The sequence below is a fragment of the Melospiza georgiana genome, chromosome 3, assembly GCF_028018845.1.
Source record: "Melospiza georgiana isolate bMelGeo1 chromosome 3, bMelGeo1.pri, whole genome shotgun sequence".
In the NCBI taxonomy this organism is placed as follows: Eukaryota; Metazoa; Chordata; class Aves; order Passeriformes; family Passerellidae; genus Melospiza; species Melospiza georgiana.
The window spans coordinates 39,353,769-39,380,422 of record NC_080432.1 but is presented as its reverse complement, the minus strand read 5'-3'; the positions used below and the strand labels follow the sequence as shown (position 1 = coordinate 39,380,422).

General features: G+C 35.5%; 1 protein-coding gene across 1 annotated transcript in view; it reads right to left on the bottom strand.

The window, feature by feature from the left end:
* CAMKMT (calmodulin-lysine N-methyltransferase) overlaps window positions 1-26,654 on the bottom strand; it is a 211,683-nt gene that overhangs the window by 45,125 nt on the left and 139,904 nt on the right. The window lies entirely within an intron of this gene.

Below are 26,654 nucleotides of genomic sequence, written 5' to 3'. Positions count from 1 at the left end.
AGGAGCATTCACCCTTTCTGCACCTAATCTGTATTACTCATGAATTCTTAGCTTCCATCATAAAACTTAGATAGGTCATCATCAACATTGACAACGACTTGGAGGCTTCCATGTACATTTATTTCTTCAAAACCAGTCTCTTATGAAACTGGCTGTTTTGCCAGACCAGTTTCCCACCTGACTGGAATGTCCAGCTGAAGTGCTGTGGCCCATGGAGAGGACAGCACAGATCCTGTGCGCCTTGAATGCCCTCCTGCAGGCACCAGACTTCATTGCTGGAGGGGGCCTGAGGAAACCAGACTCATACTCAGGAACTTGAGTTGCGTCTGCAAAGGTTCCCAAAGTTAAAGGAGGAAGAATCAAAGGCATAGGCAGCTGAATTATGTTGGTAAGTGTTTTTCATCTGTAGTTGCTTAGCAATGAAAAACCATGTTTACATGTCTGTCCACAGGTAAAGTCTAGAGTTGACTTCCCCCCCTCCACCAACACATGACATTAAGAATTGAGACACAAACTTCATATTATGAACTGCAGACATTTCAATGGTTCCAGTAAACTTATTTGACATATAGAGCATCTTTTAGATATTTCTAGACAAGTAAGTTGAATTCCATCCACCTTCCTATGTATACGTATCCTTTAGACCATTATTACCATATTTTGTTCTCAAGGTTAAAAACATCACTACATTTTTGACAGAACCCGGAGTTTGGGAGAAAACTGTCATCCTTTAAATCACTTAAAGCCTGACTGAAACCATCATCAATATAATTAATCCTTTCCATCCAGTAAGTATTCTGAACTACCCTTACTCCTAGTGAGAAATAATGAAAATTTTAAAATGTCTTGACTACATGCAGATCAAGCAAAAGCCAAGAGAGGATTTGTCCAAAACTTTACATATAACGTTTGTATTAAAAAGATATTTAAAGGGAAAAAGATAGACTGATGATACATATGTATGACAAAATTACTAATGCAACACTTGTATTTGTCCTGTTTATGACAGTTCAGTCTCATCAGGTGTTTCTGAATGTGATATTTTTCTTAGACTTGCTAAGGGTTAAAATAAAATACTCACACAAGACTACCCATTCTTTAGTGAAACATACACTAAGAATTGTACAGAGTTTTTCATCTCCCTTTGAGCATTTCAATGCTTTTGAGCACTGAAATATGCTAAAATGACAGATTTTGCAATAAATATAATGACTGTTTAAATATTTTAGAGTGTAACATAAAGAATGTTTCAGTTTGCAGTGACTGGTATATACTCAAGCAATAAAAGTTTTTTAATATTTAGTGAAGACACGGCTAATTTAACACCATTTATAATACTTATATCTCACATTCCAAAAACCCTCACACTCACAAACATAAAAAACTGAAACGCTTTCATAGCAAACTTCTAGCATGTGTGAATTTATAAAAATACTAGTCAATTATAGCAAACCCTTCAACATCCAACTTTTCAGTACCCTCAGTCAAATGTCTCTCACTTTTCTGCAGTTATTATTGAGAGGGCACTTTGAATGGTGTCACTGAATCTTCTCTGAGGGGTCACTGTCCTTCCCCTGCTGCCATTTCAATGCTGATATCAGCTGGAACTGCAGGTGTATCAGATAGCTCTGTGCTGAGAGAAGGGTGAAGCACCTTTGTAAGGACAATGCTTTTCTTTAGGCAGACGCCAGCAACGAGCACAGCTCTCCTTCCCACTGCCTTCCCCCACAGGGAAGGAAAGGTCACCTCAGCAATGGCATAAGCAGCTGGAAGCTAAAGAAGCAGGAGTCAGGAGGCCTTTCATGAGCAAGTCACAAGCGTGGAAGCACACAGTGCTCCCAGCTAAGCCAAGAAGCCAGAAGCCAGGACACCAGTGTTAATTTTAGTGAAAGGAAAAGCTTCACGTGCCTGAACAGGTAGGTAAGCCTCTTTGCCTTCAAAACAGGGATAAGCTTAAAGATCCATGTGGAGGAGTTTGAATTCTGTCTTCTTCCTCCTCACTCTGACCTACATTCGCCAACACAATGACCTACATTTTGAAGTTGCAAGTATAAGAAAGATAGTTCTGCTTCTGTTAGAAAACATACAGCTGTAATGCAGAAATGCAGAATTCCTATGAATTAACAACTACTACTACGTTGTGAAAAGCATAATTTATTTCCTGCAAACACATACATATGGATATGGATTAAGTTTCCTATGAACACACTCAAAATAATTCTTTCATATTTAAAATAAAATTATTCTCATTTTGATTTCTGAATTTGATTACAAATACACAATATTGTGTGCTACCTATTTGCATGCACAATTACTTACACGATAGCAAACTATTTACAGATGGATAGGCAAAAGAATATCAAAAGACCCCCAAATGGTGCTTATATTTTCAAGGCTATAAATATTCTACAAGTCCTAGAGAGAGAGGCTAAAAAATCTCACTGTATAATGGAACAGAGAGAAACAAGAGTTTCTTTTTGCAAAAATAAATATTTTGTGACATTTACTGGAGGTTTTAAAAATCTTTACCACCTTGTTAACTACAACTTGAAAACAGAAACTAATTGCCAGAAAGCATTGGAATCTCTATTGAAAAATTAAGTTACACTGGCATTCAAAGGAGACCCTCAAGAATGGGTATGTCTGAAGACATGGGACAGAGACAGAGCTCATCCCTGCCCACATTTCAACTGCTGAAGTATCCTTTTACCACTAGGATGGAGCAGGATTCTAAGTACAAATGCCATAAGAAAGATGATGTCTACTTTCAGACAGATTTATGGTGTGTATTACAGTAGAAGGAGTAGAAAAATATCATCATTAAATTGTACAATGGTGAATAGAGAAATGCCACAAATTCATCATAGAAAAGCATCACAAAACACAGGCATTCCTACAGCACTTGTCACCATATCATAAAATGTCACCACAGCAATGGAGTCTACCTCACAAGAACTTGATGATATCATGAATTTCTACTATCTCAAGTTTGCACATCAGGAACCAAAGTAAGAGACAGAGACAGATTAAGCTACTTAGACATCAGAATGAAATTATGGGAAGACTGAGAAAAATAATCCAAGTCATCCTTACACCATGAGGTATGATGTAACCAAGAAAAAGTACCCAAGCTCTTCCTACAGAAGAATAAAACTTAAAAAAATCATAATAATGGAAAGACACATAAGTTAGTTTTATCACTCTCATAGTGCTTGGTATTGGAAAGTATCAGGTCTTTCTGCACTAGTCATGGCACAATAGTTTCTTAGAGCAACCTTCAAGCCATGTGGACTAAGGCACATGTAGACAGCCTTTTGAGGATGTTTGTTTTTTTAGTCCAAAGTTACACAAAGCCTATGCTTCTTCTGCAGCAAATAAAAAAATGCTGAATACTCTGATAGTACAGAAAATTGTCTACCAGAAATAAATTATCCAGTATTTAAAAAAAAAAAATTAATTGTTTTTCTCTTCCTGTTGCTTTTTACCACATATTTTGCAGAATGTTGTCAACCTTTGGATAACAAATATTGAGATCTGATGTGAAGTTCTTAAAGAACATCATGGCAGTAGAAAAGAATTTTGAGATGTGTATTTTTAAGAAAGACATCTGACTATTGGAGTTATTATGTCTCAGCAGTGCTCCACAGGTACAAAGAAATCATGGTAGTTACTGATTACTTTAACTGGGATAGTACAAGATTAGTGGAACTCTTCTGTCTGCCAGCACTACACACAGGAAATACAGGGACAAGTGGAGGTGACAGGTGAGCTGTCCCTGAGAGCTTTGAGTAGGAGGTATAAAGCTGTCCCACAAGTGCTTAACTCATGCTAGCAGATTAAGAAGTTACTTTCAAAGCTAAGCCAAATTGAAAGTATTTTCACATTTCCCCAGCACTTCTCACAGCCCCATGTACAGATGTCTGATCTCAACATTCGAATTTTGTCTTTTATTTGCACTATTAAACTATGAGAAGTCTTCCTATTCATTTGAAGTCTCAAGTAAATTTTGTACAAATCCTATCTTTACCCTCAAAAGCAAAGACAATTTAAATTTGAAAAGTCAGTCATTTTCCCCATATGAATACACTCAAAGAGATATTTTTTCTAGTATGTCCCGATTCTTGACTACATGAAATCACCTTATTTGCTTTAATAGTCATCAAAGTGAGAGGCAAGAAAAAGCATTTTCAGGCAAAATGATGAATAATGTCTCAAAAGTCATACCAGCAACTGCACTGAGCAATGGTGAACTGTTTTCTGATCTTAAGTAAGGCACTTTGTATCCTTCCACACCAAGATACATGGTTAGTGGAGAGCAGACAAGTCTTTAGCACTACAATAGACTGTGCAGAGGTGTTAAATTAATGGCCTGTCCAGACAGGCAATTATTCCCCATCACCTCTGCTAAAAGACTATAGGGAAGATGGAAAATCCCCAAAACTAAGGTATTTACTGGGAAAAGCTATTCTAGGAATATAACATAAGGAATTCTGGGATCTTAAAATAAGGTTTTTCCATCCTTAGAGTATTATAGCATTGCCACGACCCTAATATTACAGTATAAAACCTTATTTTCTACCGACTATGTGACTGTATTCAAGTCATATTGGAAGATAAGCTTGATAATTTTATCCTGGTTCGTTTTTCTGTGGATCACCACCACCGTGCACAGCAAGAAGCACAGTCCATCTGCTGAGGGTAAGCAGATCTGAGGGTAATACCTCTGCTGGAGATGTAAGAGAGCAGATCAAAATCAAGGTTCAACAGCACAGTACTTAGAAGCCAATTTCAAAATTAAACTCTAACCAATATTATGAGCCCGACTGTCAGTGGAGCAGTAAACTTCACTTCCAAGTCAAAGCTAGAACATGAAATTATGAATAGCACAATTAAGACTAGATACCAGGTGGAGGCACAGTGCATGTCTGCCAAATACACCTCAGTAGTAACATATAACATGGGTGTTCTAATTTGAGTAATTGCTTGAGTAAAGATTACCTGCAAATAATTGCACAGCTGTAGTTAGTTGGCATAGATAGCTCTCAAAAAAATTTCTATCTATAAACTTTCTTCAAACTCCATACCCCAAGCCCCTTTTCAATATAATTTTACCATTAAAAATGTTTCTTGGGATAGTCAGGAAGTAAAGATTTTATTTCCATTCTCTTATCCACACAAAATGAGACAAATCCAAAGACAAACCTGATCACTTCAGTAAAATGAAGAAATGGAGGAAATTGTTAAGCAAGAAAAAAACTCACTGAAGAAAATCCTTGTTGTTTCACTGTTTTCAGTAGACAAAATTTTAGGTTTACACCTATCTACAGCAGACACAGATTAAAAAAAAGGTCATCATTGCAAGTTAGCTGCAGATGGTGTGCCTGGAACTGTAGAATTATTAACTACAAAAATGAATCTGAGAGCAGATTTTCAAAAGGTGGACAGCTACTAAATACTGTGCCCCTCTGGAGATTTGACCACCTCATATACCAGAATCTTTAAGAGCTAACATATTTTGAAAGTCCAGTTGTCCAATCTGAGATTTTCCATTCTGAAATTTACCCCAAGAGTAAGTGAGTAACAATTAAGTGAGTAAGTGAGTAAGTAAGTAAGTGAGTAAGTAAGTAAGTGAGTAATTTACAAGTGAGTAACTTCAGCAATAAATGCACTCAGTATGAAAAAATAAAATTATTTAATAGCCTTTACAGCAGCACCTTATATCTGAGCCTTACTGCACCTGGCTTTTGCAGATGGCAAACCACCTTTTAAGTCCAGTGAAGAGGAGTAATTTGAGGCAGGGAGAATGGCTAGCTTACTTTTCCACAGCAGGAATGCTATAAGTGAGTTTGAAAAGGTACAAGAACACCAGGAAAAAAATAGAAGAGAATATAAAGAGAAACATTTTTTCCCTATGCACATACATTTTGAAGAAAACTCTTGTCTTTCTTCCAATCTAAAGCAGAATTCATGATATTCAGATCATTGAAAAATATGTATAAGCACTGGCTGAGATCTTCAGGCTAGGCAAAATGGCCTCAGCACTGTATCTCTCACTTTCACTCTCATTATTATTCACGACTAGGAGGGAAACATGATGGTCTGCAATCTGCAAATGTCTTTTAGAGCACAAACTTCAGAAGCTCAGGGGAACTGATGTGGAAATACAGTAACAAGTCAAAGCTGTAAATGTACCCATATCCCTTCCATAAGAAAAATTGGCCAACTGTACAAAACTGCTGGTATGATTGTCTTTAACATCTTTTTCAAATGGATGAATTTGTGTTGGGAGTGGGTTGGGGGGGGTACCTAGTTTTCAAATAGTTATTAAAAATTAAACAACACTGGAACAAACCTTTTGTGATTATAGCCTTCATTCTCCTGCAAAAAACTGGATCTATAAATTTATGTACCATTGTAGATGTAAATTACAAAATTTTATATTCAACTATATTAAAACATCTATTCCAAAAATGATTACCAGTTGTGAAAAGCAGACAGGCTTATCACTTGCTGTCAGTTGTTCATGTCTAGTTAAGCAATAATGTGCTAAAACTGCTCTTTTGTTTTGTGTAAGAATTTTGGCAATAGAAGAAATGAACACTCGTTTAATAAAAACTCAGGCTGCTTTTTGCTTTGATGCAGGAAGCAGCTGCCTGTTTTCATTTGCTGCAGAGCAGCAAAACCCATCAATATAATAAGCAGCTTAGATGCATCCATCCACAGCATCTGTAAGGATATAGGGCTATTCGCTCAAAACCAATCCTTGGTTTAATTTTAACAAAGATGTGTCTGACATATTTGAAAATGCATTATAATAGGGTTTTGAAATACTAGCATTTTCTCTTTTCTTTTTAAATACTTTTCACAGATTTTGAAAGGCAAGTATACATACTGGAGTGATAGAAATGCTAAAACAAATATTACTATAGCAAACAGCAGAACTAGCCTAAAAATGCAAAGAGGGAACATTAAGAGATGCCTTCTGGTTCACAGACTCTCCTGTTCCTTGAAAATACAGAAAAATAGTGTTTCAATCTTTTCAATGAAGGGTGTTTTTCAACATAACCAAGAGCAGAGAAAGATACTAGAAATATGTATTACAGACAAAACCCCTGCAAAGATCATAGATTCATTATACAAATATATTTCCCAAGATATACTTTTCCTTCCCTGCCTTATGCTTTGTTAAAAGTAAATAGATTAACGCTCATTTCCAAAGATATTTAACAAATTATTTTCTACTATTGCCTGAAAATAATATAATTGTTATTAAATTCCAACAGTGTGAATTTGTCCCAAGTGACAACTTCTAATTGCAATAAAAAAATTTAATTAGAAGTAGAGTTCTAGGACATTCATACATAATTACAAAAACAGGAAGAGAGAGATAAAAGACCATCTGAGATAGAAACCACAAAACTCTATTTTCACTCTTAAAATGTGATATGGCACATTTATATTATTAAAAATTCTTAAGACATTATTATTATTTTAGTGCTGTTCTGCTTTCTAAGACCTTTCTAAGCTGAGCTTTTAGATGATTTGCACATTAACTGAGAAGTCAGATAATTCTTAATCCTCCTCTTTTTCAGATCCAATAATGGATAAGGGAGCATCTTAGCATGATCAACTAGCAATCTGCCTAGCCTGAGTGGTAGTACACCTGAATTTAGGATTAGTCATCTGCTTTTCATAATATCTGATTTAAATGAGCACTCATTCTGAGAAGCATAGAAAAAGAATATTCAATGATTTTGAACTGTAACATTAACTATGTAACAATAAACCTTGTGTGCATACATATTTATTTGCTTCACAAACAAGAAACTAAATAGAGAAAGGAAGATTTTAAAGAACCATGCCCAAATAGTTGGATAGCTCAATTATATAACTGCCTTTTTCCAGTATTCACAATAGCTTAGAGATACAATCAACCATATCTCAGCTGTAGCCTTGTATCTCTATTTTGTCAATTCCAATATCCTAGTTTCACTTTGTCTGTACATAAAGTGAGGAAACTAGTTTGGGGTTTTTTGTGGTTGTTTTTATTCTGCCCCTCCCCTCTTCCCCCCATGGAGTTTCATTGTTGGTTTGGATTCATTAGGTTATTTGTTTTGGGGTTTAGAGATATATGATAGGTAGAGAAGGTAAAAACTTGTAGATTAATGTGGGTTACTAATATGCTTATCTTCCCCAAGTATCTGATACAGAGCATGGAAGTTTGTGTAATTGCCCTATGCACCCTTATGTAATGCTCAAGATAAATAAAGTGGAATTTATTTGGGTAATTTCACAAGTTGTGTCTAGAGCTTGGATTTCTTCTGTTTGTTTTTTTCCCCCCCAAATTAACTAAACAAAGACAACACCTTTTAGGTCCCAGCAGCTTCTGACTCATATTTTTTTCCTTTATCAAACTCCACCATTCTACATAGTTAAGCAAAATTAGAAAAGCGTCTGTTCTGCAAAGCCAGGAGATATAAACTTGATACAAGTGGAAATAATAATTGCATGCACAGTTCAGTTTGAAGGCTTTGGGCAGCATTTGTCTAACAAAACAGTGTACTCTGAAATTCATAGCAAATGGTGGCTATGCATCCTTCACATTCTTAGATAAATTTGTTAGGTGCCTGTAGTGAAGAGGCCTTGCTTCTTTCTCCTGGGGTAATTTCAACTGGTGCTAAGTGTGCAATTTTAAAAAGTCTACACTACTGACAGCCACCTTGCAGAAAACCTCTCTACGTCGCTAAACCTTGTTTTCATCTCTTACATGGAATAAGATTTGTAACAAGTTCTATAAATGAGAATGCTGTACGAAGATGAACCAGACTTTTCATCCGTTTATGGGTCCACATTCCACAGGAATTTAGACTGTAAGAGTTTAAGCAAATCTATATCAAAGAAAAGTATTTACAATTATTTTTCTCAAAGGCCAAGGATTTCAGGATCCTCCAGCTCCTTCCAGGTGAGGTTTGACATACATTCACAGGGTAACACAGGAGAACTTCCACTACCATTGCTGAAAGCTGGTTTTGCCTGAATGGTTTCAAAAACCACAGCTATTGGTCTGAAACTTTTCATGACTACTAAATACAGTGGGTCAGATCTTCAACTGGTATTATGCCTGTGTATCCCAGCTAATGAACCAACCTTGGTCTTTCTGAAAAACAAAGTAGCCTTTATTATATTAATATGTGTTAGTGCTTTGGATCATTTTGCAGAGTCAAATCCAAGGGTAACCTTCTCAGGAAATTGGTGTTTCAGTGGGTTATGGCAAAGGAGGATATAAAAGTGATAAGATTAGAATTTAGTCTTCAAAGTAGCCTGAAATACTTTCCCTGATTACTTTCACATTTCCATGTTACTGTAATATATCATGACCTAAACCATGACATTTTTATGTTACAAGGCATAAAAATGCAAATATGTGCTACAAGAATTCTGCTGAAAAACACTGTAGAGCAGTATAAAAACTTACTTTTCTACATTGACACAGAAGTGCTCTTGTGTCAAGAACAATGTGCTTTGACTAAGATATGTAGCTTACAGACTTATGCAATTTTTCAGTGTTGAGAAAATGTATTTCAGAACATTCAGTGGTTTGAGTCTCAGAAACAAAGGAACAAAAGCAAAGCAAATCATTACACTCAATTTAATTAAATGAAAGCATGAAAAGGCCTATAAGCTAACCTCATAACAATATGCTTATGTTTATTGTTGGTAGGTAAGGGAAGAGTATTGATCAAATTTTTAATTAAGTGAGCACACATCCTCTGACTTCACGAATTGCTCAGTGATATGTCAGCACAGAGACTGGGCCCCATCTTTTGATAGTGCAGTTTGAGAGGGTGACCTGTCCCTTGTGTCCTACATTGCATCCCGTGGTGACCACAGACCCTTGGGCCACTCTAGGATTCTCCCTAGGGCATAGCAAGCTCTTACAAAATGCAGTCTAGGCCACTTTTTTTTTGAGGCAGTTTTTTACTAATGGCAAAGCCAACACAGTAAGTCAACAATTTCTACAGCATTTCTTGCACCTTGAAACACTAAGTTAAATCTCATGCCAGACTTCCATATTAGCAGGTAGACTGTTCCATACCTAGTTTATGTTTTTACTTAATGGGTTTTGAGCTCAGACTTCACAAATAGAAAGGCAGGTATATAATCGTCTGAAATTCAAACTTTTCTCCCTAAGGTTTAAGTTTGTTGTGACACACTATTTTCATAGAGCTCTTCATCTATAGAGTAACAATGCCGCAATAACAAGGAAAATCACTTTTTTTTAAAAAGGAATCGAATAACACCATTATAGTAATTAGCAGTTAAAAACTAATTTTAGCTCTTTCTTGTTCTCTTTTTCTGTTAAGAGTTTGAGTCACAATATAAGAGTAATTTCCTGCCACTTCTGGGAAGGGAGGGGGTGGAGGAAGAAGGGATCATGAAATATATGCAATTTTCACATATAACACACTGTTGAAAATGTAATTCTCTATGTGTTCTTTTCTAAAAATATATTCAATATTCCTGGATTGTCTTTTGCTATCAGGAACAGGATTGAAATCTCCACTTTAGCATTTATCTGAGGCTCTGATAGCTCAGTTGTCTGCCTCCAAATGCCAAGATAGGGGGAATCTCATCAACTGGAGACCAGCTGCATGATGGGCAGTTAATAGATATATCAAACCTTAGGATATATGCTAAGCTGAGGAGATGATTGGTTGGTTGATATACTGATTGATTAGCATAGGGAGAATGGGTTTCTTCTTGACAACCTAAGATTATGCTTCAGCTAAGCTCAAATTGCTTACACCTCTTCTATTGGTTTTAAAATTACAGTCCTGTCATCTAAAATCTCTCTTCAATGAAATTTTTACCATATATAAAAATTAAAGGGAAAAAGAAAGTAGGTGCAATGGATAAGAGTAAATGGAGTAGATATATTTCACACTACTGCTGTTGGTACCACTAGAAAAAGTTGATAAGTAAATCCACTTGAAATATGTTACATATTCTGTACACTACTAGAGAGCACTTTGCAATAATTTAGGGGGTAAGTTCAAAATACTAACAAGGAAGCAGTGCTGATATTATTGCTTTTAAAAAACTACAGTAGTTATTAAGCAAGGTAATTATAGAGCTGTGATACTACTGATACATTTTTGTACTCTTTACAGGCATTACCTAGGTTTCATAGAAGTGTGTTGAAACTGTTATACATATGAGAGAAATATCATATAATTGCCACAGAATGCATCACTTCCCAGAGGAAGGTTTATATTCTGCAAGCTGGAGAAGCAACATATACACTTCTGAATTTTCCCTTGAGAAGTCCAGAATTTGCTTTCCCAAGGAAGCAGATATAATTAAATTTTGCTTACAAAATATTTTAGACTTCAGTAGGACATGGACACTTAAAGAAAACAAAAGTAATTTTTGAAAATCACTATAATATATATTGCCATAACAAATGCATTTCTTACGGATATCATCCACTTAATTCCCAGCATTACATGCACCAGGCTTTGTCAGTTGAGAACCATACAAATGTTATTGAATACAACATTAAAAAAATAAACTTTTTATTATCTTTAATACTTGATACTTTCAAATGCTTCTCTACCTGGGCAAACAAGTATTTAGTAGTCACCTAACAAAAAGAAAGTGGGTTGTTGAGAATGCTGAAATCTGCATTAATAAATAAGACTGTGTCTCTCAGATTTTTTTTCTTCCCTCTCATATCTGCTATGAGCGGTAGGGGATCAGCTGCAACTCAAATCCCCAGCTGAACAACCCAAATACAACTGAGTGAGCAGACTTAAAACAAGGCCATTTATTGGTGCCTGTTATGCAAACAAAGCATCCAAGTCTTAGAAACAGATGTCAACTGAAGCATATGCTTACTGTAAACTGGAATTTGATTCTTTTTATAAAAATAGACTTAAATGGGCCTTCAGAGACTAGGCTGCCTCTTGTTGTATACCATTCCCTAACTTGATTCAGCCTTAAGCTTTTTAAAAGATGAATAGACTGATATCCAAGGGCAAAAAAAAACAGTAGAAAAAAAATTAAATGGGAAATAAATGATAACATGTTGGAGCAGTTCCCAGAAGCAATTTTACAGATTTTTCTCTAAAAACACAAGACAGGAAGTTCAAAGCACAGCACAGGTCACCTATGGCATGTTGAGTTATCATTTTTATACCACTTAGGGTGAAAAAGGGACTTTATGTTCAAGTGGCAAGTTTAGTACTCTGCTTTTCCTTCTTCCTTTTTTTTTTTTTCACCTCTTCTCACATCTTGATGCCTTTTAAATGTCACTTATTTTACATGAGGCAGTTGGTGGAGACATGAGTCAACAGCAATCAGAACCATTATCCCCTGCAGCGAGCCCTGGTCCTAATGCATTATGACACCTTAGCTGGCCAGCCACCGATTTACCTTTCTGCTTCTTAGGGAATTAAGTGGCATCATGTGAAAATGGTTGTGATATGAACAGCATGGGCATAACTGGTATTAAATTTACCTCTCAGCCTAAGTGAATTTTCCTCACATGTGACTAATCAAAATGAAAGCTGTGGACATGGGCAGATCTGGCCAGCACTTCTCCACCCCTGGGATTGGGGCTATTTTGTTTTATCTCTTTGTACAAGCTGGCAGAAGTTTAAAGTGAAGGGGATAATCCAGTGCTGGTGTCTTTATGAAATAACATCCTTACATGAAGAGGCTTTTAACTGTCTGTCGCTGTCCTCTCAAAAAAAAAAGAGCGTGACAATCTCATTTTGCTGAGCACCCTCCCATGAAAGGAGAAAATAATAGCCATAACAGCTATGGCTAGTACTGACCTTACATGATCCATTATCCACTAAACACTTTAAAAGTCAGTTTTACATACACTGTGGGGGAAATTAGAGAACTATCACAATCATTTTCACTTTAGTGAATTTGTCTTCTGTTTGAAGTCAGTGACTTGATATCCTCATACATAACTCTCCATGTTGCTCCAAGAAAAGAAAGAGGAAGTCTTGCTGTAAAAATTGATCTTGTGCAAAAAGGTGGGAAACACACCATACTTCTATTCTGATTAATAAAGATACTGACAGCAGTGAAACTCAATTTAGCATGAACTTTCTTCAGAATAAATGTGAAATAATATAAAAATCATTATATAATTTAGAAGTGTTCAACGTCAGTACAAAAATATTTTTATCAATCATTTCAGCTGAGATAAGTAGGTGCCAAAGAAAGTGCTGGCAGAGCAATTATCATCCTGTGCCGTCAGAAAGATATTTATTCAGAGACCAGAGCATCTTGCATTTTACTACAAATCAGCTGTGAATGTTACTGATAATAACAGCAGAGCTAGATTTTCCCAAAGTACTGTAGTCTCTTTCTAACAACTCAATTGTACAGGACAAAAACACCTGGAGCATGAAGTCCTCTCCTACTTGGAAGTCTGCTCAGCCTTCTGTGACTGTGAGAATGAATTTCTAATGCATGAATTTTAGGCATTTACTGCTTATTCTAAGTTAAAGTCAGTAGTAACATAGCTCAAATTAGAAGTAAATAATTAAATTTTATTCAGATAAATAGTGATTAAAAGCTATGAATCAATGGTTCAAATTTTAAGATTAACCCAGTCTACCTGACAGTACTAGAAGACTTTCAACTTGTAATAATCTATTACTGTATGTAATACATGTCTGACTGGAGGAAAATTAATTTTAATAAATGAAATATTAAGCAATAGAAGCCTCTCAAGACTAAATGATGGCATTCACAAAATCAAAGCATACTTTTCTTATGAAAAGAGAAACATGGAAATATATAGGTTTACATCAAAGTATATTCATCACATATAATACTTTTCTTTTAAGAACCTAAAAAAGACCAAAAAGCACCATAAGTGTTCTTTACACACATTTTTAGAAATGATTGAACAAAAAGATTAGGAAGAGGGTTCAGATTTTTAATTGTTACAAACACAATAAAAAATATTAATCATGCATGGAACTTGCCTGGGTAACCTTCATTTTATCAATGAGGCCACATAATTAAGGTCAAGTTAATGCGGAGATTGAAATTTAGGGAACATGTCAATTAAGATAAACAGGAAAATTACCTCTTCCTAAAAGGATTAGCCTCAAGTGGAAAGGTTGGTTCAGAAAATTACAATCCATTTGGTAAGGAAGACAGATTCATGGTGAAGTTAAATCTGAAGTGCACAGGCCAGCAGATTCGACCCAAAAGAGTTGCAAAAAAAAATTGAATAGAATCATTCTTCTTTTATTATTTTCCCTAAAAAGAAAATAAAGGTTCACACACCAAGAAGGATTGCAAGAGGTCTGGCATATGTCATACCTTTTCTCTTTTCCCTTCAGTTTCAGACTTAATTGAACAGTGAAGTCTAAACAGTTACAGAAAAGCAGAAGGTATCCCGTTTTCAGTGACATTATACCTTAATGTCACTGTGAGAACATTTGGACCAAATAGATATTTGTGAATATTCAATTGAGATTACTGTGATTTGTACTCTAAACAACAATAATTATTATTCCAGAATTTGAAAACTCTGAATGAGAGAGACAAGACACAAGCAAAATATTCTCCATTGTCTAGAGTCGTGTAATTTCCCATTTAGCTGTGCCCATTTCAGCTTCTCAGAAACCATCCAAATTTGTTTTTAAAACCCCAGTAATTGTATTCCTCTTTCAGTTTATTGCTTTTGCATACAAAGAAACGAAGAAAATTTTGAAGAACATGGGAGCTTTTATTAAGATGAGAAAGCTAATAACTGTTTCAGACATGTAGACTTCCACTGACACCCCCGTTATCCTCCATGAGAAACTCTGTAGGTAATTGCATGCTACTTCCCTGCTTTCCAAACAAGAATAACAAAGTAAACAAAACAAAGGTAGCAGCTTTGATAGAGTCAAGGCTGTGCTGACTCGAGTAAACTGGTTAGCAATGAAAACGTGGCACTGGGATAAGGGTTTTTCAAATGCTTTCTACTTATCACCTAGAAGCACATGTGAGAAGCTGGGATTTTAAACATATATACATAATTTTTTTTTATTATTTATATAAATACATATATATATATAAACACACCAGGCATGTACGTATTTTTCTTCCATCCAAGAATCCTTATACGCAGCATGGTTTGTAGAATTATTACTACCAGCTTCTCTTTCAACAACTATACCTCCAAAGTAACTTCCAAAGCATCCAGCGGAATTGAAACCTCCTCGGGGGCAGTCTCTGCTCTGACAGGCCTGCCAGGACCAAAACGCCCAGGCCCAGCCTGACATGACCAATGCAATCACTGCTCACCTCCTGTCCTCTCCAGCTTCTCTTTCCACAAGAGAGGCTCCAAAGTGTTACAGCTCTGACCGCGGCAGTGCCGGGTCCGCTCACTTCACCTCTGAGTCACAGCACCTGAATGAACATTGAATGTCTATTTACAGATTTGCCATCTGACTTAAGTTTCAACCAATGACAGAATTTTTTACACCATTATTTTTCTAGCAATGTTCTGAGATGTGCATTCTGGGAACCCATGCCAATTTGTCTGTATAAATGCATTCTTCTTACTTAATAACAATTCCAAAGGTTCAGCTTGGTTTTTCTCTTTTTTTTTCTTCTTTATGAAATAAATACAATAGAATAAACTATCTTTTTCACTGAATTGATCTCTATACTATAGGATTTTCACACTATCCTATCCTGAAGAGGGGCAACACATTATGGTAGCCTCTGCATAATGCTGTGATACTTCCATTTAAAACAAGACTAAAGCAAGTATTTAGTCACAGCAAAGCAGCAAAGTCACATTGCAATATCAGATTTTTTTTCAAAAACTTCAGCTTTCACTGTTGAAACAAACTAGTCCAATAAAATGCTAGTACTGGCCACAAATTTTGGGAACATATGTGTGAGAGAATGCATTAACATTGCTGCAATACTGCTTCTTAGGGCGAAAAACCTTTTCTTTATTTAGAAAAGAAAGATTAAATAAGAAACAAGCTTATCTGTGTGTCTATTGCCAAAATGACAGAACAGGAAAATAGGAAAAATACACAAATGTGGTTTAAAGGAATCATTCCAATCATCCCCTGGGTATTGTTGTACACCTTAATTTTGTTAGGCAGGATAAAGAGGAGAAATATTACAGCAACCAAGCAGATGGTCTGTGGAACTAGATTACACACTTCAGAAATAAGAAAGAAGCAACATATTCAACCCTTCTGTTTGGACAGAAGAGCCATCTTAGCCTGTCTGACCTATTAGCCAGCAAACTAGAGCGTACTGCCTATCGTGCTGTTCTTTTAAGAAGCAAACAACCTCAGTTTTTATGATAGGTACTGCATCATTTTAAGAGAATTGCAGGTAATCTGCTGCATTAGACAGATGCTGATGTCATGAAACCATAGACAAGTCACCATAACTAAAACTGATGTTTGCTATCTTGTTAATCTGCACAAACCACAAAACAAAGTAAACGATGCTGAGTGCTTTCCCACTACCTAACAGACCATATATATGCATATACACATAATAACCACTTACAACTCAAACATGTTATAAGGTTCAATGTTGGTTTTGACTCAGTTTTTTTTTTCATAACCTAGTATTAATTTTGTATATATAATTTTGCAGTGTGAAAATTCCAATTGTAATGTCACTCTGATTTAACCTTTGCATAACTTTACTGACTTCCAGGGAGTCAGTGATAAAGGAGAGAACAGACAATTTAGATTTAAGAATAGTATGTATCTTCTCTAGCCATAAATAAATTAAATGCAACAGAGAGTAGAGTAGCACTCTATCAAGATCAGGTTGCACTGTACAATTTCTAAAACACGTGGGTCTTCTATCCTTGCTTCAGTATAGCCAGCGTTACAATTGCAGAACGTGATGCCTACCTTTGCTGTAGCATGCTTGCATCTCCCATTCATGCTTATGAAACACTCCTTGACTGTCCTCAATAAAAATGTACCACACCACAAAATTTGTATCAAAAGATCTGTATGGTAAATATTCCCCCCACCAGGACTCCCATGGAACTGGCAGAAATACTAAAAGAAATGGACTTCTGTATCATGCTTATTTCTGCTAGACATCAGAGAGGCTATTTGTTAAAAAAACAAAATTACTTAGCAATTAACTCTAGAAGGTTTTTGGCAATTAAAAGTTCCTTAATCTTTAAAACAGCAAAAAAGGAGAAATGTTTCCAGCAACCAGGCCTTTTCAAAATGAGTTGTCTCTACATATATCCTCATGGAGAGCCGCTCCAGGCTAGAGGTAGTTCCCCCCTCCCATATCTACAGACAGCATATTCAAGCCCCACATAACCTCCTGTTCAGTTGAAGGATATGTAAGATAGCACATTTCCTATCTGCTAGGCTGCTCTCAGCCACAGAACTGCAACCAAACCCGTCAGACCAGGAAGGATTTCAAATTGTACCTGGAGAGTTGCCGGTGAGCAACCAGCGCCTCTTCCCTGTGTGGCAGTGCAGAGGTGCACATTCCCCGTCAAGCTGACCCCAGGCAGTACTGTACACATGATGACAGATGCCAGCAGACAGGTCTGAAAACCTTCCAAATGAACAATTCTAGGTCTGCTGCACTAAATGCAGCAGAGTTTCTGGATAGCTTCCCGGATGGTTTAGCATTTGGAAAAATTACGGATGGGAAAGTGCATGTGTCCAGGGTGCAGGCATCCGTAAGTGAAGTGGGAGCTAAGCATCCATTCTGCTGCTGCACGAGCTGACTAGCAGAGATCTGCTTTGGCTTCTGACCCGTGGCCTCCTCACAGAGCACTGGATTCTGTGCAGGTGATGAGTACAGCCCAGGAAAGCCCCATCATGCATCTCAATGGCTCAGCATCATTCTGGCCAACAATATCCCTTGAACTAAAGTGGGAGAGAGAAGAGGAAAAGGAGAGCAAAGGGCAAGGTTTTAGAGGAGAAAGGAAATGGAATAGATATGGGTGCTTATGGGTCATGTCTTCAGTGTCAACTGATCACTCACAAAGCCGGTCCTGGCTGGCTTAAAATGCAGAAAAGAAGAGAAAAGAAGAATACAATGACATAAGAAGGAGATTAGATTGCAATTCCTGATTATATCTTCAAACCTGATGGATTAGGAATGTGAGAAAGTTGAAACTCATGGAAATACTAGTGTTGCTCTCTGGACACCTGACCTGACAACAGCTGTTTCTAAAGTCCTGGCAATGTATATGTCAGAGCATACAGAGTACTAGAGCCTAGGATAAAATTCCCTCTGTGTATTGGATATTTTGGAGTCTTTCAGACAGCTGGGTTTGAAAGAGTTCCTCATTCCTCTTGGAAAATCTAGCACGGCCCCTTCCTTTAGCACTCTAAATAACACAGAGTTCTTGCATTTTTGGCATATCTGTGGATTAGAAAGTTGTATCTGCTGAACAGAGAAGGCCAGCTTTGCAATGAGTTGACCCCTTGGATATCAAACAACTACTCTAAGCTCAATTTTTCAATCACCATTACCAGAAGACTCAAAAGCAACTAAATAAAAGTCGTATTTGAGTATCCAGTTCTCAAGAGTAATCATGTACAAATGTAAAACTTGCCACAATGTACAAATGTAAATTACAAGCAAAATGTTTCCAAGTGTGAAAAATAATTTGGATTCTTACACAAAAATATTAACACGGAAGCATAATTGATTAAACTGGAAGGCTGCCATAAAAGGTCTGACTAGCTAACTGTGTATGAATATCGTCATTAAGAGAAAACATTTTGCTAAAACTTCTCAAAGTCAACTATCATTTCAGCAGTCACTCAGAGACTGCAGAACAATTTTAAAGATTACAGGAAGAATTTGCTATTAACTTTATGCAGATCTGCCTAAGAATTTACGAAGACTGGACTGTAGTTTAGACAACACTGCTGCATTGCTTGCAAATCATATTTTACTGCACAATGGCCAATATCCTCATCTATGTACTGACTTTTAAAGTAGAAACTGTAATCCTTATTTTTAAGTGACAAGAACATTTCATTTATTAAAACAGAACCTCTTAGTTCACACAAAAATAAAGATAATTTGTCAAGTGTAAGCATTCTTGGGACCCTTTTTGGTCCTTTCCATTGCAAAGTGAATGATCTCACTAATACTCAAACTATATTTCTTCAAAGAACTTCAATGTGCAGCTATTAGAATCTAAACCACAAAATAGCTTCTAAAATATGCATGAGCAAAACTGAATATTCCTAAGTTATTGTGCATGTAAATTCCTTAGACTTCACTTTACATATGTCATTTTTATCATGAAAAAAAAGTCTCAGCGTAAGCAACGATAAAAAACCAGCTGTTTCTACTCTAGTTTAATTATCAAATTAATGATTGCCTTAATGAGGAAAGCCTGGCTGTAAACTTAAATCTATAAACAAACCTGAATTTTCCCCAAGTTCAAAAGAAGCTAGACCCGGAATATTTATTTCCTCACACTAAAATCATGAAGTGTCAATACTCAACCTGAACACAATGTGTTGTAACATCATTATTTTGTATCCTTCATACATGTAGTACAACACATTAAGCAGACTTTTAACTTAATACATCATTTTTGCCTCACTTTTACTGACACCATCTGTAAAGATAAGAATGACAGTAGAAACAGATTACACTGTACTTTTGAAAAATGCACATGAAACTTGATATAATCACAAATGTGACTCAGTTCATTGCAATCTGCCAAAAAAAGCAAATTCCCTGGAATTTTCTTAGCATATTTTCTTCATATCTTTTCCAGAATTTCTAATAGGTGTGGACTTTGCAAAACAAAAATTCAACAAATTGATATAGTAAAAATAGTGTGGACAGCTCTAACTACACAAAACTTATATAATCTATCACATCACTGGGGAAATTCTTACAGTGTAAAAGTATCTATTTATATGTAGTATGGGAGAAAAAGTGTAAAACAAACTTTAGAGGTCATGGCATCAAGAGGTGCTCTTGACAAGGTACCATAATTAAAGATTATGGATTTTTGCACTTGGTGTTAGTAGCAGTCCAAAAATATAATTCGTGTAGTGGCATTTTCAAAACATAGGGTCTTGTGTGTGATTTTTTGCAGAACAGTCCCCTCTTGAGGAGAATATTTTCAAACTACAAATTCTGAGCAACTCAAAGAATCCAAAAATATTTTCAGAGGTCTTACTATCACTTGGAATATAGAGTTACTGCAACAGCCTGCCAGTCTTGGGAAGCACAAAAACAATGTCTTGAGTCAACAAAACTGGTTTCTAGAAGACATAAAATGAGTGGTTCTCTCCAAAGCTCTCAAGGAATTAATCTTACAAGTTGTTTAGTAAAAAAAAATAAATTTAAAATATCATATGATGTAAGCCTAAATATCAATGATGTAATCTGATACTATTAATGACAAAAAAATGAATAGGCGACAGAAAAATGAATTATTGAGATATTTAACTTATTCTATGTTTATGTAATGAACGATTCCAACTTATTGAGATATATAAATTTTTCTATGTTTATGCAATGAACGACATCCAAGAAACTGTACATGCCATGACGTGTGATTGCATATAAGCACTAATGGAATGCACACCATTGAACAGTTTCCCTAATAGGCCAACAAATTGTTATTGATCTGGCCATGCTCCTTGACCACATATTCCCATTTTTTCTTATTACTTGCATGTTTGCTTAAATTAGAACTGTAAAAACATTTTTTAAAAAATAAGTTAAAATAATGAAGTCAATATTAAATTTAGGGACATATTATGACAATACAACATAGTCTAAAGTGTATTAGTTGGCTTAAATTCATTCTGTTTCTGAGCTCTGTATTACCTAAGTAAAAGAGATGTATCATTAATATTACTCTTATGAAAATTCAAATCAGTATGAGTCAGGGTTTTATACTATGTTCACACACACATACCCATGTATAAAAGGAAAGACAGCACTTTACTATGGCATATGCAAGAGTTCCTTATGGTAACACAAAGTTAAAAATAAAGTGTTGTTACACTAAAGCAACCTGTTCTTAATCTTGTGTCACTGTGCAAATTAGGTGAGTCACCCACCTTTCATTCTGATCTATACCATGGCAAGGACTAGAAAAATAATTTGGCTTTACTCCACTCATCTAAACTGAAGGCAATAAAAATGACACAACAACCAAAATACAAATAATGGCTAAAATAATGAGAAAGGGTATTAGCATGCAACAGAAAATGTTTCCTTCCTTCTTTCCTTCCTTCCTGCCTGCCTTCTCAACATCCCAAAGTACAGTTCACATTATTCCAGTACTATGAGTTCCCTAAAAAAGCTCAAGCCGAACTAACAATTAGTAATTTTAGAAAGGAATGCAACTGAAAAAGAAATTAAATACTACATAGAATTATCTGAAAAGACCTGGAAAAATCAAAATGCAGCAAGATATAGTGTCATAAAATAGTAAAAAGATCCTCACCTCTCCACATATGACAGCACTGTTTCCAGTGAAACAACATGTGAATTTACTGCACTATATCCAACACTGCAGCTCAGTTTTGAAACTGTAAACACCAGAAAATGCTGACATAAATTATATTAAAAATCTAACCCAGTTCAGACAAAGGGATCTTCTGATCCACAGATCAAAATTATGCATGTTAAATACGATTATTCTGTAGCCTGCATCAGACAATGCACTGACTTCTGCAAGTTCTGAAAAAGTCTTCACATTAAGTACTGCATGACTGGAAGGAATATGGAAGAGATTTCTACATTTCTGCAATATGAGGAATGGTCACTCCTGAATTTGACATGTTCGTTCTGATAGAGTATGACAAATCTTGTTGTTTTACAAAAAAACATACAGCCATATTCCATGACTCCTTTTTAGCAGTTCACAACAACTCTAGACCCATCAGAAATCTGTCAGTTTAATAGAGCAAGAGTAAATCCTAAGTCTTTGAGAATTTGCACTGAAATCAATGCAGGACAGCAAATATAACCTGTAAATGGAAGAAAACCTAGTGTAATTCTGGAATCTGCTACATACTTACCATGTGACCATAAGCAAGTCACTTGCACCTTACACCTTCCTTATTTTCCTCTCTGTGTGAATCTTGTCACATGCCATTGTTTTCACACAATTCCAAGTGTGAATACATCTTCTATTTCCAGAATAAATACGGGACTTTCCACATTGTCCTCAGACAGTCATTTCATTCTTTAGTGTAGACTCTGCCGCACTTTCTCTGTATCTTTTCCATCTCACGGCAATATCTCAGGTACTAGAGTGGTTTTGTACTATGCTTGGACACATTACTTAAGTAGCAATATCAGGAAATGGTTTTAGCCTTGGCTTCTTAGATAATCCATGCAGAAACAAGGGGCTCATCAGAGCAGAAATCTAAGACAGGTTTTCTGAATTGCTCTGGAAATGGAAACCCAAAGGTCACTAGATCTCTAACTTTATCACCTGAGTTTTAACAGTCTACAAACTATTCAAATGAATAACCACAAATTGTTTGACTTCAGCTTACCCTTTTAACTACTTAGAATTTGGACCCTGTGAACACAACGCTATTTTGGGACACAATCCTCCTAATACGCTATCCCGTCTTTAGGTGTGCATTAACTCATCATTGAAGTTTAGCACCCAATTAATTTTTCCTTTTTGTCACATGAGCAAATGCTAAATTCAGTTATGCTGTCATTAGTAAATATTATAATCTCTTTTGAAAAAGCCTTTATTATAAAACAAACCAGCATTCTACCCTTTGGCACCTCGTTCTTTCTTTGGGCTGATTGTTACACCACCCCAAAAGACAACACGCTTTTTGGCCTGGGACATCAGTTTCCCTTCCAATCTATAAACCCAAGGACTTAAATATTCTTGATTAATTAATTTTGAAATGTTATGGATATTGTTTTGCAATTATACAAGAAGTCACAAATTAGAGATGGTGAGCTATGATATGGCTATGAGATCTTAATGCTTCTATGTAATTAGAATACCAAAAACTACCAATGTGAACAAAGAAATTAAACAGACAGGAGATAATTCTGATCTTTCACCACTAAAAACCAGGTAAGAGTTCACTAAAGTCCATTAAGTTGAACTCATGAAATAGAAGCATTCCACATTTATTCCTTGTTTTTACAACTCTTACATTTCTTCTGTTATGATCATATGTCATAGTTCTTTGAGATTACTATATATGCTTTGAAGCTGTCAATACAAGTTTCACTAGCAAAATACTCCAGTAAAAGAAAAAAACTTCAGTTTTTTCACTTTAGAAATAATGCATGGCCTTAGTTTTGCAATTGTCATTTAAAAAATACGTGTATTCCCTGTTTATATTACCAAATGGCATGAAAAAGGACAAAACAGAAGAAAACAAGGTCGAAACGCTCTAGTGGCACTGTTGCCTCCAGCAAGAACCAGTCTGACGTCAAGAGATCAAACAGCAGCAAACAGTCTATTTTCAGATATCTGAAAGCAGTAATAAATACATACAAAGAAGTGTCTTCCTCTTTCTCCCTTTAAAAACATTGATATTAACCACTCCTTAATGTTTTTAAAGAATGATTGCTCCATTTTTTCTTCTTATAGTTTGTCAGTTCAAGATTTACACACTAACTCTTGAAACAAGTTGAGAAAGAAAAAGCCACTAAAACAGGGAAAACCACTTCAAGTACTTATGACACTCCTAAGATTTAGTTACAGTAACAGAACTATCCCTGAACTACAGATATTATTGACTCAAAACACAATCTAATATATTAAACATATACTAATAAACAAAACGCAGGTTATGTTCATTTTTTTATAATATAATTTTTATAGTACTTCGTTTAAATTATAATGTCCAAATTATGTCAGTGTGCTACCTTTGGGGTCATTTGATGATAATTTTAGTGAGTATAAGATATATTAGTAGAATATAATAACTTGTTTCTTATATCTCTGAATAATTAAAACTGGCATCTAATGTGCTGCCCTGAACATTTGTTCTCTTTATTAATCTTTTAGCAACAATTCCCTCAAAAAGTATTATATTAAAGATAGTGGAAAAGGTAAGGTAAAATAATGATGAAAACAAAACATAGTACATGCCTGCAAACTGAAAACAAATTAAAAAAATAAAAATTATAAACCCAAGAAACTGTCAGAAATAAATGTATCATTAGACTTAGCTACATCTCCCACAGCATTTTAGTTTTACCAATCTTAAAATTTTGCACAATTCTTATAGGACAGTATTTGAAATTGTAGATTAAATGAAACTAATTTTAAAAGACAACATCTTGATCCCGCATTTCTGATGTAGTCACCATTGCTGGCTAAAGTTTTTTATTTCCTGTGCTTCAGGAACAATTATCCTATCTAAGAGCAGTTCCATTCATATTGGAAACAATGGGAAGCATTAGTCATTTTGCAGAAGTGTATCTTTGCTGAGGGCAACTGTGGCTTCAATCCCATTGAGAGCAATAGGAGGCAGCAGCAATTTTGGAAAAAGGACATTGTCTATGGAACACGCCATAGGAGAACATTATTCATCAGCTCTTGCTGAATGAGAAAATTTCTGTTCTGGAGAACAACAGAAAAAGAAAATCTTCAAGCCTCTAAAAATCTTTTTAAGACACAGGATTTTAGTCTAGACTGTAGGGAATAGATACTCTGTTAATAAGATCTTCAGCCAACACCCAGGTAAAGAAATAACATATTTTCATAATACACTGAAATTCCTAACAGACAAATCTTTACACTTAGTTTAAGTCAAACTGCTGAGCATTTATGCAGTGGAAAGTTGGAGCTACCATTTTTGTGCCCCAAATTCTGTGGAAATTTTAGGATGGTTTGCTTCATTTGTTCTCTAGTAGTACTTTCTAAAGCAAATAGTGACTGAAGAATCCTACAGAACTACAGGTGAAAGTGATCTTCTTAAAATAGTGCTATCATTTGCATTAAAATATATTCAATATATCTGTATTTGATATCCTAAGTGAAGTCAATATAAAAAGTCTTGAAATTAGATTGAATTATCCCTGGTATTTCCACTTCCTCCCACTACTCTTTTACTGTCTCTCATTCCTGTTGCTGCAGACAAACCTTTTCAGAAGAAAAGGCAGAGAAAACCTTCACCTGCTGCTAATTGCTGAGGAATCTGAAGACATTGATATTGATTTGACTGTCCTAAACTAGAGGCACAGCCTACATTATTTTTAAAAAGCTTATGCACATACTTTTTCAAAAATTTTGTGAAGCTGATTTTTTAAACAGTCCTGATTCAGATTATGAAAATTCAGAGTTCATGAAAATAAATGTACGTCAAAATTGTTGAAATTTCAGAGTTACAGTTGTTTTAATGGAACCTAATGAATCCATTTAACCCTGACCAAAACTGTCACTAGGCTACAGCATGAAAGCACCTACAGTGGTGTCATTTTTCTGTATTACACACAGTAAGTTTTATTTCCAGTTGCTCATACAGCAAAATATCACCAGCAGTACTGCATACCCGCTTTACTCTTAGAAAGAATTACCTACAGAAGCATCTCTATTAATATGGGATATTGACTGTATGTTTGATTATCTTCCTTGCTCTTTGTGCAAGAAATTGTTCTTACTAAATCTAGGCAATGGGTTTTGTATGTTTTTTGCCTTTCTCTGAATTGTCACAGTAGATATCCAGATCCTAGAGGACAATAGCATCTGAATTAGCATCTGTGCACTGTGCAAAGACTTAAAAAGCAACAGTGATGTGAAATTTCAATCACATATCATTTTAATGATGTCAAAAGGCACCCTCACTCCAGAATACAGAGTATGTTTTGGAAAGACATGCACAGGTAATATGAAACAATTTTAACAGAAACTCTAAAGCTGAAGCTGGATATAACATGACCAAATACAGACCCCATCAAGTACAATTTCAAAACAGCAGGTTTTAAAATCAGTACACTAGGAAAAGGTTTTGTACTTACCAATTTTCTCTTCTACTAAATACTTTACAAAGGAATAAAAATGTCATAATCAGTGGAATACAAATGGTTCACATAAATTTTGTTGAAAAATTTAAAAACCAACTATACATCATGTTAAATAAAGGAGAAATCTGTGAGGAACATGCTGATGAGCAGCTTACATTATATAAAAAAATTTCTATAACAGGGGTATGAAAGGAGATTATAGCAAAAAAAAAGGGGATATCCCCCCCCCAAAAAATACCACCAACAAAAAAAAAACACCCCACAAACAAACCAAACAAAAAAATGTGAGCAGGATCACAATTTTTAAAAATTACATTTATTTGGGAAAAAAATACAATACCAAATGGACATTGTCCATTATAATGTTTTATCTTAGAATTTGCTATAAAAACACCAAAAGAAAAAGAAAGGAAAACAACCCTACTGTCCAGCTGTGACAGAAGCTGATGAAGGATGCCTTCTGTCTATCTGCCTAGGATCTAGCTGTGGGATTACACACCTCTCTCCCCTAGTCAGGACCTAGGTACTGTTTACAAGCCTGTACCTCAGTTATTAGAGAAATATCAGAAGTGTCAGTGTTTGGGGGTTTTTTCCTAACTTCAGGATAGGCTTTTTTTTTTTTTGAAGTTAAGCAATTTTGTGCTTACAATATATGCATT